Source organism: Oryctolagus cuniculus, chromosome 7 (assembly GCF_051225735.1).
Source record: "Oryctolagus cuniculus isolate XC-2025 breed Fujian yellow rabbit chromosome 7, ASM5122573v1, whole genome shotgun sequence".
NCBI lineage: Eukaryota > Metazoa > Chordata > Mammalia > Lagomorpha > Leporidae > Oryctolagus > Oryctolagus cuniculus.
In genome coordinates, this window is record NC_142873.1 from 121,051,337 (window position 1) to 121,065,442 (window position 14,106).

Genomic DNA, 14,106 nt, shown 5'->3' on the forward strand with positions numbered 1-14,106 from the left:
TGAAAATCACTTGACAAAACATGAGAGGGTTTCTTTCTGAACAGAGGGCATGACATTTTATAGTATATAAAGATGAATCAATATAGGTTGTCCTAACATTTTGTATTAGCATTGGTCGTAGGGAGATTGGTAGAGTGGAGGTTTATCTCATTTTTTAAAAAGATTTTTTATTTATTATTTAAAAAGCAGAGTTACAGAGAGGCAGAGGCAGAAAGAGAGGGAGAGGGAGAGGGAGAGGGAGAGGGTTCTTCTATCTGCTGGTTCACTCCCCAAATGGCTGCAACAGTCGGAGCTGGGCTGATCTGAAGCCAGGAGCCAGGAGCTTCTTCCAGGTCTCTTGCGCAGGTGTAGCGAAAAAGGACTTGGACCATCTTTCACTGCTTTCCCAGGCCATGACAGAGAGCTGGGTTGGAAGTGGAGCTTCTGGGTCTTGAACTAGGTCCCATATGGGATGCTGGTGTCCATATGGGATGCTGGCACTGCAAGCGACAGCTTTACCCACTATGCCACAGTGCAGGCCCCCAATAAATCATTTTTTTAAAAAATGATATCTAGGGGCCAGCACTGTGGCATAGTGGGTAAAGCCGCTGCCTGCAGTGCTGGCATTCCATATGGGTGCTGGTTTGAGTCCCAGCTGCTCCATTTCCAATCTTGCTCTCAGCTATGGCCTGGGAAAGCAGCAGAAGGTGGATCAAGTCCTCAGGCCCCTGCACCCATGTGGGAGACCCAGAAGAAGTTCTTGGCTTTGGATTGGCTCAGCTCTAGCTGTTGCAGCCATTTGTGGAAGTGAACCAATAGATGGAAGACATCTATCATGCTCACTCGCACTCTCTCTCTCTCTACCTCAGCCTCTCTGTAATTCTGCCTTTCGAATGAATGAATAAATAAATAAATAAATAGCGAGAGAGAGAGAGAGCGAGCGAGCGCGAGTGAGAGTTCTAGCTGGTGGATCACTTCCCAAATGGCTGTAATGGCCAGGGCTGGGCCAAGTCAAAGCCAGGAGCCTGGAATTCCATCCAGGTTTCCCACATAGGTAGCAGGGGCCCAAGTACTCGGGTCATCCTTTGATGCTTTCCCAGGCACATTAGCTGAGCTACAACTCCAGCCCCAAATGCCTTCTTTTTTTATTATTTGAAAGGCGGGGGTGGAGGGAGGGGAAGGTCTTCCATCTGCTGGTTCACTTCACAAATGGTTGCAATGGCTGGAGCTCTGCCTATCTGAATCCAGGAGCCAGGAGCTTCTTCTGGATCTCCCACATGGGTGCAGGGGTTCAAGTACTTGGGCCATCTTCTGCTTTCCACTGCTTTTCCAGGCCCTGGCAGAGAGCTGGCTGGGAAGTAGAGCAGCTGGGACTTGAACCAGCACCCATATGGGAAGCTGGCACTGCAGGCAGCAGCTTTACCTCATACGCCTGAGGGCTGGCCCCACCTTTTTAAAGAAATGGCATTTATGGCCCTTATCATGTGGTACTAGGCTACCTTTATAGCATTGTGTCCTGCTACTAGTGTATTTTTTTTTTTTTTAAGAATTATTTTATTTATTTGAATGACAGAGTTACAGAGAAAGAGGTCTTCCATTCTGCTGGTACACTCCCCAAATGACTGCAACGGCCAGAGCTGAGCTGATTCGAAGCCAGGAGCCAGGAGCTTCTTCCGGGTCTCCCATGTGGGTGCAGGAGCCCAGGGACTTGGGCCATCTTCTACTGCTTTCTCAGGCCATAGCAGAGAGCTAGATCGTAAGAGGAGCAGCCAGGACTTCAACCAGTGCCCATATGGGATGCTGGCACTGCAGACTGGGGCTTTAACCTGCTGTGTCACAGCCCCAGCCCCATAGTGTATGTTCTTGATATGTCTAACTGTATGATGGTCCTTCTAACTCAGTGCTATTCACTTAAAAGAAAATGTCACCTTAAAAAAACTTTCTAATGCTTCAAGGAAGTAAGCTAAAGGGTGTGACTGAAGTTTAAAAATTTCACACGTAGAATCCTCAGGACAGATGAAATAGAGTCAGTCTTAGCAAGTACAGCCATTTGCTAGTGTGAGTTTAAAGGCACATGAAATCTAAAGTGGAGCAGGTGGGAAGAAAGTAGATTTTAAGAAGAAAGGAGATTTGTTTTTGTTGAATGTTTACTATGAAATAGGCATTTTAATATATTTTATTTTAGAAAGCAAGAAGATAGGATAAATAAATCTTTTATGCTACTTTTGTGGTGAACACACACTTTAGGAGCTTTGGTAGTCAAGGTCTTGGTAAGAATCACAAAAATGTTAAAGTTTGGGGGCTGGCGGACTTGTGGTCTAGCAGGTAAAGCAGGTATGGGAACTGGTTCCTGTCCTGCTTGCTCCACTTCCCATCCAACTCCCTGCTAGTGGCCTGGGAAAAGCCTTGGAAGATGGCCCAAGTGTTTGGGCCCTTGCCACCCACTTGGGAAACCCAGATGAAGCTCCTGGCTCCTGAATTTTGCCTGGCCCAACCCTGGCAGTTGTGACCATCTGGGGAGTGAATCAGCGATGGTAGCTCTCTATCTTTCCTTCTCATAACTCTTCCAAATAAATGAATAAATATTTTTTTAAAAATTTAAAGTTTGAAAATACCTCTGCTTTGTAGACCACTTCAAAAAGTGTCAACAGGGCCCAATGCTGTGGCATAGAAGTTTAAGCCTCTGTCTGCAGTGCTGGCATCCCATATGGGCACCAGTTTGAGTTTTGGCTGCTCCACTTCCATCCAGCTCCCTGCTAATGCACCTGGGAAAGTTGTGGAAGTTGGCCCAAGTACTTGGGCCCCTGCACCCATGTGGGAGACCTGGAAAAGGCTCCTGGCTCCTGGCTTTGGCCTGGCCCAGCCCCAGCTGTTTGGCCATTTGGGGAGGGAACCAGCGAATGGAAGACTTCTCTGCCTCTGCTTCTCCCTCTCTGTAACTCCACCTTTCAAATAAATAAATAATCTTTAAAAGAAAAAAGTTTTGCCGCAAATAATTTTCATCTGTTTGTGTGAAACTGAGTTCCCAGAACTTCCAGACTAGAAGCTAAATGCCTTAACCACAATTCTGAGATCTTACTTGAAAGCAGCAGATATAAGTCCTCAGAATATTTCCACAAACCCATCAGATTTTTTTTTTATTTTTATTTTTTGACAGGCAGAGTGGACAGTGAGAGAGAGAGACAGAGAGAGAGAAAGGTCTTTCTTTGCCGTTGGTTCACTCTCCAATGGCCGCCGCGGCCGGCGCACTGCGCTGATCCGATGGCAGGAGCCAGGAGCCAGGTGCTTCTCCTGGTCTCCCATGGGGTGCAGGGCCCAAGCACCTGGGCCATCCTCCACTGCACTCCCTGGCCACAGCAGAGAGCTGGCCTGGAAGAGGGACAACCGGGACAGAATCTGGCGCCCCGACCGGGACTAGAACCCGGTGTGCCGGCGCCGCTAGGTGGAGGATTAGCCTATTGAGCCACGGCGCCGGCCTAAACCCATCAGATTTTATCATTTTATTTCACAGTAATCTCTTTGTGATTCCATGAAAAGAACACAGGGCTGGCATTGTTGTCCTGCTTGTGACATATTGTATGACTCTGGGAACTAATTAAGCCTTATATGCCCTAACTTTCCTTATGTTCATGTCAGAGTAATACTTGCTCTATGTATTTAGCTGTGATGATAAATAAGATCATACTCAACAGGAATGCAAGCATTATAAAGAATACAGATATACATATTTGGGCTCAAATTTATAATCTATGGTATCAGACTTATTAAAGTATTATGTTGGAATTTCAAGATTGGAGGGATAGCATCCAGTGGAATTGGGGGAGGGGTGATCAGGAAGACTCAATAAAGGAGATAGGAGTTGAGCTGGGTCTCATGAGATAAGAAAGGTCATAGAAGAGAGTTATGTAGGAGGGGTAAGTATAGAAAGGCTTGGGGGTTCTCAGTTTGGTCTCAGCTTTCTGCTCTAGACTTATGATCTTCTGCATGCTCCAGGCTAATGGTATCCTCTGAATCACAGAATTTTGTCTGGCTTGTAGCAAGCAAGACTTCAAGGTCCTGCTTCGACCTTTTTTTCACTGTAGTCTCATCTATGTGGGATTATTTGTCCAGCTCTTGGTTCATATCACCTGTTGCTTTTATTGTAGCTCAGCAGAACCACCTTGCTCAATGGTGAACTTTTTGAGACAGCAATCTGTTGTCTTTGTATCCCTAGGCACCTAACTAAATGTTTTGCTCTTATTAAGTAACTAGGAAATGTTTGTTCAACTGGACTTGCTCCAAGGACACTGATACCTCTAACTAAAAGGAATGGGACGTTTGATATCATCTCAACTTCTCTATAGGCGACAGGTTTTCACTTTAGTTTCCCAGTGTGTCCATTACATCATCTATGTAAAACAGTTGTGTGGTTAAAAACGTTACAGCCGAGGAAACTCAGAGGGTACATGTGCCCAGGGTCATTCAGTTGATAAGTACCCAAAACAGGCAGGGCTCTTTGGATTTGAATTCCAGTACTGTATCTGCTGTACGGAGGTGTTATGGCATCAGACAGACAGCGGAAAAATGCACCAACTCTCAGAGCCCTGGTTCTTGCCTCTGTAAATGGGAGCAACGGTACCTACCTCATAGGATTATTGTGAAGATTAAATAGTGAACTACAGGAAGCCCCTACATGAAGGCCTTGCACTTAGTGGGCAACGCTTGGCCCCTTTCACACCAAGCTTCTCATGAGGATTCAGATGGATGTACAGACATAATCAGATAAATAACCAGTATTTGCTTCTGGGTTGTGGTGTGGGGTAGATGGACTACAGAGGATTGTCCCTCTGCAACCTCTTTAACAGTTCCAGCCTCTGAGTCATAAGAAATTTTCTAAGACAGTATGTTGTAACTACTTAAGATCCAGCATCTTCCTTTCATCCTCAGGTCTGTCCTGGTCATATCCTTGCGATGCCTAGGGTATGCAAACTCCAGGATTGCAGTTGTGTAATCTGCCCAGCTTTGAAGTCGGAGGCTGGTTGAAATAATCTCTAGCCTGCGTCTCTAAAACAAAACGAAAAAACCCGAGCAAAACATTAAGCCCTCTCTATGTACTTTAATTAATGTACTTTAACGTTGAAAGGCAGGGGAAGAGGAGGCACCCTGATCGTAGGTGATCCTATACCTGCAGGAAGCTAAAGAAATGACTTCTAACATCTCTTTCCTGAGGTTTCTCTGCTTTTAACTCCTTAATCGGCTGTCTCGCACAAACAAAAAGGGTCAGGGGGCGAGGGCCTGGTGGCAACCATCGACGGCTGGGGGTGGGCTTCATCGGTTTCGCTGCTCGCTGACGCTCAGAAGCCCGCACTGGCCGCCGAAGCTCCGCGTAGGTTCGGGCCGTGCCCTGTGTGTCAGGTCAGAGGGTCACAGGCAGGGCCAGGTTTCCTCCGTGAGGGGAACAGCTTTGGGTGCGAGGCGTCGACACGGCTTTCGGAGCCCTCTCCCAGCCCGGGGGCCTCGCGTGGGCGGCGCCGCCGCGCGGGCGACCCCAGCCCTTTCCAGGCGCGCCGACGTCGGCGCGCGGCGAGACCTCGCGACCCTTGCCGGCGGCCCCGCCCCTGCCCGCGAAGCCCGGCCGCCTTCCAGCTTCCCCCTCCGCCGGGGGCCCGGCCCGCCCCCTCCCCTCCCCCGCCTCCGCGCGGGCTAACGAGTGTCCTCGCGCGTTTCCTTTCCCTCGGCGTGGGTGTGAGTGCGCGGTCTTCTCGAGGCGACCCCCTCCTCATTGTTTCCTCGCGGCCTCCGCTAGCCCCCGAGCGTAGCCCCTCCCCCCAGTGCTGTTTACCCTTCCTCCGCTTGGATTTCACCAGTAACCGGGGCCCCCCAGAACGGACAGAGGAGGCACTCCTGAACCCTTCCCTCTGCGCCTCGTTTCCCAAGGTCTCCCATTCTCCCGGGCCGGGACCCCTTTCAGGGCCAGTCCCTGGCTCCCCTCCCCCTCTCCCCCGGTCTCCACTCTTCCTCGGCCCCCTCCCCTCACCCGGTCCTCCTCTTTCTCTCCCTCTCCCTCCTCCTCCCCCTCCCCATCCCTTCCCCCCCACAATGCAGTTCGCGGCGCGGCGGACATGGCGGTGGAGCCCTGAGCTCTTCGTGTCCTGGCCTCCAGCGGCGGCGGCGGCGGCAGCGGTAGCAGCAGCGGGAGGCGGAGGGAGAGCGGGAGCGGGAGCCACTGAGATGAGGAGGCGCCGCGCGCGCCTATAGCTCGCGGGCCTCGCAGGTACGGAGGTTCCGGCCGCGACGCCGCGCCGGGTGCCGAGGGGGTGTGCTCGGGAAGGCCGGGCGGCCCCAGGTTCGCCTTCTTCAGGTGCCCGCGCCTCGCAGGTGTCGAGGAGTGGGAGAGCGGGTGCTGTCTCAGCCGCCCCTTGGGGGGCCTGACACTAATTTCCTTGCTGGAATGGGCTTTGGGGGTCCCAGAGGGACGGCTGAGTTCAGGGAGGTGGGGACGGCGGCCTGGGCGGCCTGGGGAGGGCATTGGGGCGCTTTGGAGCGGAACTCCACAGAGAGGCTGGGGCTCTTGGCCTCGGCCCGAAACCTGTTGTAGACGGGCCAGGCCGATTTTGACTTAACGGGGGTTGGCTTGAGCATTCTCTTGGGTCCGGGACGGTTCGGTGTCCTGTGTGCCTTTTCTTTCACCCATACTTAGGTAACAGATGTATATGTACCGTTCGTGCGCGCACACACACACACACACACACACACTACATAATGAGTCTGTTCTCGGTGCTCGCCCTTGCAGCGACGAGGTGGAGGTGTCTGTGGATTTTGTTTCTTGCTCGCCCGCCTTCTCTCCCCCGCCCCCCAGTCGTGCAGTGGCAACGCGCTCCTTTGACGTGGGTAACAGTGAGCTTCGTATTTGTAAACAGACAGCATTCCCCGAGTGTGTTCCTCGCCTCGCGCGGGGTTTCGGATCCTGTTGGGATCTGGACTGCAAAAAAAGAAAAGAAAAAAAAAATTTAGATCCGATAGAAGCACATCGGCGGGATTTCCCCTCGTATCTCAATGGGATGATTTACTGTTAATTTAACAAGATTGATTTCTCTTCAGATCACCAAATGTAAATCACACGAATTTTACCCCCTACTTGAAATTTTAGTTTTATTATACTATGTTCCTTCATTTTGATATATTTTTGATGTAAAAGTAGTTCCTTAGTCATTTGAGGTTCTACCTCCTTTTGTGATCCTAGTGTCCAGAAACGCGATTCGAATTGTATATCGTCGGCGTGCATTTAGCTCGAGTGGATCATACATCTTTTCATTTTCAAAGACTTTTTCCCTCTCAAGTCTTGTAACAGCGAAATATTTGTAACACCTGGTGAAACAGAGCATACCCTGTTCGATTTTGAAAGTAATGAGAACTGTTACTAAAATTGGGTAATCCCAAGTGAATATGATAATTTAGAGAAAATACCATACTAAGGTGCTGGAATTGTAAAGAAAAGTACTGCACTGTAGTACCTCTTAGTACTGATTAGTCACAACTTGTAAAATTATGAAATATTAATTTAGAAAGTGGTGCTTGATGAAGGAAACCTAGCTTCTAGTGCACTGTGATGCTTTTACAAATTATAAGGAATACTTCCTAAAAGCTGTATATATTGGGAAAAGTAAGACTTTTAAATGTTTTATGCTTTAAAAATAATTATGTTAAACAAAAAAAAGTTATTTTCAAAAAAGAACTTTTTTAGGTAAATTTCCCTGATATTTGCAGTTTTTCATTTGGTATAGAAAATGAAAAAGTTTCCTTGAAATAATCCAGAAGTGGAAGTGAGAGTTATTTACATTTAATGTTTTAAGGCCAGCAGACATCTAAATACAGGAAGTTTAAGGTCTTTTCATTGTCCAGGGCCATGATAGTAGAAGAAAAAATTTTTTTGCATCAAAATAAACATTTTTAATAAAATTTTTAAGAAACTTTTTGAAATATGTTCTGCATTGTTAAAAAAATGGAGAGACCTAAAGCTGGCTTGGGAAGAGGACACCATAATTCAAAAAAAAACATGAACTTTTTCTTATTAGTATTAGAGGAGTTAGGGCTGTTCACATGGTACAAACTGAATTGTTTAAATTCTGGAATCCTAGACAGTTGCACAATTTGGAGAAATATTTTTTTTTTTTTTTAATGTATTTGAAAGGTGTAGGGTTGAGGTAGTGGGGAAGACAATGAGAGAGAGAGAACCGGAGAGAGTATGCCTACAAGCTCTGGTGCTCCTATCTGGTTTACTTCCCAAATGCCAGCAAGAGCTGGGGCTGGGCCAGACTGAAGCCAGGAGCCCAGAACTCAGGTGGATGGCAGGAACTCAAATACCTGCTGTCTTGCAGGCTGCCTATTAGAAGGAAACTGGATCAGAAGCAGAACCCATACTCTTGGTATGGGATGCAGTTGTCCTTGCAAGTGGTGACTTAACTGCTGTGTCAAAGACCCATCCCTGGAGAAATGTTAAAAAAAACAGCAAGTCTCCCATTTTTTTTTTTTTTTTTAAGATTGATTTATTTGAGAGGTAGAGTTCAGTGAGAGAGAGAGAGAGAGAGAAAGAGAAAGAGAGAAAGGTCTTCCATCCGCTGGTTCACTCCCCAAATGGCTGCAACGCCCGGAGCTGAGCCAGTCCTAAGCCAGGAGCCCGTAGCTTCTTCTGGATCTCCCACATGGGTTCAGGGTCCCAAGTGCTTGGGCCGACTTCTACTGCTTTCCCAGGCCATAGCAGAGAGCTGGATAGGAAATGGAGCAGCTGGGACTAGTACTGGCACCCATATGGGATGCTGGCACCACAGGTGGAGGATTAACCTGTGCCATAGCACTGGCCCCCCCCAAGTGTTTCTTAAAAACACAAAAGAAAGAAAAAGTATTAAAATGTTTGAATTTTTTTCTCTTAAGGTTTAATTTGTGTAGTGTGCTGTAGTTTCTAAATTATTTTCATTTAAAATTATCCCACTAGATGTCCTTAATTACCCTAAGAGTTGAAGGAGAGAGGATACTTTTATTAGAGTGCCTGTTCTAGTTACTGTGCTAGATATGTTTATGCATTTTTTTCACTTCTTCAGTGTAACAGCCCTATGAAACGTGTTTATAGATGAGCAATCTGTGACTCATAGAGGTTATTTGCTCAAGATCAGAGTTGGAAAGATTTCAAAGCAGATCTCGTTCCTAATGTAAGACCATGTTGCTTCAGATATATCAAACTTTTTTTTTAATTTTGTAAATGAGGAAACTGCCTAAAGTTCATTCATTGATTAAGAACTCACTTCATTTTTTATTTTTTATTTTATTTTATTTTAATTTTTTTGACAGAGTGGACAGTGAGAGAGAGAGAGAGAGAGAAAGGTCTTCCTTTGCCGTTGGTTCACCCTCCAATGGCCTCCGCGGCCGGCGCGCTGCAGCTGGTGCACCGCGCTGATCCGAAGCCAGGAGCCAGGTGCTTCTGGTCTCCCATGGGGTGCAGGGCCCAAGCACTTGGGCCATCTTCCACTGCCTTCCTGGGCCACAGCAGAGAGTTGGCCTGGAAGAGGAGCAACTGGGACAGAACCCAGCGCCCCGACCGGGACTAGAACCCAGTGTGCTGGCGCCACAAGGCGGAGGATTAGCCTATTGAGCCGCGGCGCCGGCAAGAACTCACTTCAAACATTTGCAATTGTACTGTATACTAGACACTACTAGGTTTTAGAGACATGCAAAAAAAAGACAATCTGCTGTCAAGAAACTCGGTCTGTGTATAATTCTGTAAATTACAATATCCCAAATTCCTGGAGTTAAGAGGAAGAACCAGCTCTTGAGGGTTGAGTGGGAAATTGTTAGGTATAGAAGGAAAGGGAATAGATGAAGGCCATTCCAGACCTAGGAGATAACACGCAAAGATGGTAAGTTGTGGTGGGGCTTGGTGTGTGGGGAAGAGTGTGATCAGAATTGAGGATATGGATAGACTGGTGAGATAAATGATTGGAAGTGGAAATCAACTTGAGAGTATGTTAAATTAAGGTATTTGGATTTTTAATCTTGTAAGTGGTAAGCCAAGTGAGAGAGTGGTTGAGCTGTGATTAGAACTATTTTCTGACTCCTAGTCTAGTTTTTTGTCCTTGGCTTCCCTACCAACAGATTCTACCCGTTTTGAGTGGATATTTCAGCCTTTCTCATAACACTCTCCTCTTCCTCTATTTCAGACTATTTTTTGAAGATTCTGTGATCCAAATCTTACTGTATAAGAATTTTTCATCTCTTAGAAGATTCTTCTGAGACAATAATACTCTTGGGAGAAATCACAGTGTTACACCTGTTCAGGAAGCTTCTTCACTCATTAGCTTGGATTAGTTGACTGTTTTTTAGTTCAGCACTAGAAAGTAGTTTAGGGCATTGAGGAGTGTAGGCTGGAACGAGGGAGCAACATTCATGCAAGCTGTTCACCAGTAAAGTTAAGCAAAGTCCTAATCTTCAAATGAAGCAGCCTGTACTTCTAGAATGAGATAGGTGTGTTTGGTAGTCATACAACAGTCTAATAGTTCTAAATGGGCATTTGATTTACCATGGTAATAGATGATTTCCTGAGTAGTTACTGGGCCCTAATTTCTTTCTCTAGAGCTTAGAAGTATTAGCTCAGTCCTAACAACAGTACTTTTATAGTATCCTGATTTACTGGTACTTTTATATTATCTTCATTTACTGGTGAGAAAAGTACATAAAGATGGATTAAGTATTGGGGCCAGTGTTGTGGTATAGTAGGTAAAACAACTTTCTGCAACACCAGCATCTCACTTGGGTGTCAGTTCCTGTCCTGGCACTCCACTTCCAATCCAGCTCTCTGCTAATGGCCTGGGAAAAGCAGACGATGGCCTTAATGTTTGGGCTCCTGCCAACTATGTGGGACACTTGGATGAAGCTCCTGGCTTAGGCCTGGCCCAGCCCTAGACATTTTGGCCATCTGGGGAGGATCTCTCTCTTTATTTCTTTCTGTCTTTGTAACTAACAGAATCTCATATCCAGTTTGCTGCAGTGAGGATTTGAATTCAGAGTATCTGAGTCCAGAGCCACAGCTTTTCACTGCTACCCTGTGTTTTACCCCAAGCTCAGGGTGTCAAATTTTAGGATGCAGAGGTTTTTTTTTTTAATAGTTGTTCAAAAAATATTTTGCAAATATATAAAAGTGTGAATTATATAAAGCAAATCTGATTGCATTTTGTCAGAGTGTTTATTAAGCAACAATCGTGCTGAGTATTTTTTTTTTAAGATTTATTTTTATTTATTTGAAAGAGTTAGAGAGAGAGGAAGAGACAGAGAGAGAGGTACTGCTGTGCCACAGTGCCGGCCCCTGTGCTGAGTATTAATTTAGGTTAGTGTTATTCAAATTATGGGGACCTCTTTGCTGGGGGTGTGTGTTGGAGTCAGAGTTTTCATAAGTAATATTTTAGTATATGTGCTGCCAAAGTGAGGACTCTCATAAGTAATATTAAGACACTACAGGATTTGCCTTTTTCATTCTTTCATTCAGGATATAGGGTGGTGGCTGCATGACACGTTAAGACATTAGTATTTGATGGCTAATGCAATTATGTAATAGTGTATTTTTTCCTTTTTTTGAGGTGTACTTTATGATACCATAAAGTTCACCTGTTTTAAAAAAATATTTATTTGAAAGGCAGAGTTAAAGAGAGGCAGAGAGAGAGCGAGATTGAGAGAGAGAAAGAAAGAGAGATATCTTCCATTTGCTGGTTCACTTGGGCCATCTTCCAGTGCTTTCCCAGGCCATTAGCAGGGAGCTGGATCAGAAGTAGAACAGCTGGGACTCGAACTGGTGCCCACATGGGATGCTAGTGTGGTAGACAGAGGCTTAACCTACTATGCTACAGCGCCAGCCCCACCATCACTTACTATGTATCTTTAATTATAACCATTTTGGTAGATGAGGGTGGTACTTCCTTGTGGTTTTGCTTTGTCTTTCCATAGTGATAAATGATGTTTAGTATCTTTTTATGTGCCTGTTGGCCATTTGGGTATCTTCATCTATTCAAATCCTTTGTTTAAAAATTGAGTTTTTTTAAATTGTTGAACCTTAAGAGTTCTTTATGTATTATAGATACTAGAACCTTATCAGATATATGATTTGAAAACTATTTTCCCAGTTTGTGGGATGCCATTACATCCTTTATTTTTTAAGGCTTAAAAAATTGTGGTAAGGAGCTGGCATGTGGCATAATGGATTAAACCACCACCTATAATGCCAGCATCCCATATAGATGCCTGTTGGAGCCTTGGCTGTTTAACTTCTGATCCAGCTCCCTGCTAATGTGCCTGGGAAAGTAGTGGAAGATGGTCCAAGTCTTTGGGCCCCTGCACCCTTGTGGGAGACCCAAAAGAACTGACCCTGGTTGTTGCAGCCATTTGGCAGTGAACCAGCAGAAGGAAGATCTTTCTCTCTCTCTCTCTCTCTCTCTCTAACTTCCTTTCAAATAAATAAGATAAATCTTTAATAAAAAAAATTATGGGGGCTGGTGTTGTGGCATATCAGGTTAAGCCTCTGCCTGCATTGCTGGCATCCCATGTGGGTACTGGTTTGAATCCTGCTGCTCTACTTCCAATCCAGCTCCCTGCTAGTGTGCCAGGGAAAGCAGCAGAAGATGGCCCAAGTCCTTAGGCCCCTGCACCCACGTGGGAGAACTGGTTGCAGCTTCTGGCTCCTCGCTGTGGCCTGACCCAGCCCTGGCCATTGTGGCCATTTGGGGAATGAGTCAGCAGATGGGGGACTTCTCTCTCTTTCCCTTTCCCTCTTCTTCTGTCTCTTTCTGTTAACTGTGCTCTTAAAAATAAATAAAATAATATTTTAAAAAATTGTGGTAAACTATGTAATATAAAGTTTACTATTTACTACTTTTCCATTTTTTTAAAATTGAGTTAAAACACAACATAAAATTTACTATCTTAACCATTTTTAAGTGTATGGTAAGGTAAAATGAAATACATTCATAATGTACACCATCTTTATATCTCTTTTAGTCTTTTTTTTTTTTTTAAGATTTATTTATTTATTTGAGAGACAGAGTTACGGAGGGAGAAACAGAGAGAGAGGTCTTCCCTCCATTGGTTCACTCCCCTAATGGCCACAATGGCTGGAACTGGGCCTACTGAAGCCAGGAGATTCCTCTGGGTATCCCATGTAGGTGCAGGGGCCCAAGCACTTGGGCCATCTTCCGCTGTTTTCCCAGGCCATTAGCAGGGAGCTGGATCTGAAGTGGAGCAGCTGGGACTTGAACCAGTGCCCATATAGGATGTGGGCACCACAGGCAGAGGCTTAGTCTATGAGCCACAGCGTAACCCCAACTCTTTCATTATTACAAAACTGAAACTTCGTACTCCTTAGACAATACCCGCCAACTCCCCAACCCCCTTATTTCCCCTCTCTGCAGCCTCTGGCATCTACCATTCTGCTTTTTGCTTATGATTTTTACAACTATAAATACCTTATATAAGTGAAATTTTATAGTATTTGTCTTTTTGTAATCGACATTTCTCTTAGCATAACATTAGCAAGGTTAGTTCATATAGCAGCATATTATAGTATATGCAGCCTTTTTAAAGCTGAATGACATTCTGTTGTATGGGGCTACAGTACCACATTTGCTTATCCATTTATCCATTGATGGATGTTTGATACTTGAATTGCTGCCATGCTTTAGTTATTGTGAATAATGCTGCTGTGAACATGGAGTACAAATATCTTTTTGAGACCCTGCTTTCAATTCTTTAGATGTGTACCCAAAAGTGCAATTGCTGGATCATACAGTAATTGTAATTGTAGATTTTAAAAAAATATTTATTTATTTGAAAGGCAGAGTGAGAGACAGACAGAATCTTCTATCCGTTGGTTCATTCCCCAGATGGCTGCAACTGGCTGAAGCCAAAATCCTGGAACTCCATCTGGGTCTTCCATGTGGGTGGCAGGGACCCCAGTACTTGGGCCATCTTCTGCTTTCTCAGGCACATTAATTGGGAGCTGGATTGGATTTGGAGCAGCTGGAACTCGAGCTGGTACTCCAGTGTAAGGGGTGCTGGCATGGTAGCAGCTTATTTCACTATACCGCAACACTGATCCCTGTAACGGTAGTCTTT

The 14,106-nt window shown here is 45.5% G+C and overlaps 1 protein-coding gene across 34 annotated transcripts in view; it reads left to right on the forward strand.

Moving 5' to 3' along the window:
* Positions 1-14,106, forward strand: part of TUT4 (terminal uridylyl transferase 4) — a 210,366-nt gene that overhangs the window by 63,656 nt on the left and 132,604 nt on the right. For 18 of the 34 annotated variants that reach the window (XR_016211025.1, XM_008265243.5, XM_008265237.5 and 15 more), the window contains exon 1: positions 6,064-6,232. The exons of 11 other annotated variants lie outside the window; for them this stretch is intronic. The gene's annotated coding sequence lies outside the window, so the exon portion shown is untranslated. Of the gene's footprint in view, positions 1-6,063; positions 6,233-14,106 lie in introns of those variants that run through there. 5 more of the 34 variants (XM_070078505.2, XM_089300644.1, XM_089300648.1 and 2 more) reach the window with 3 other exon arrangements.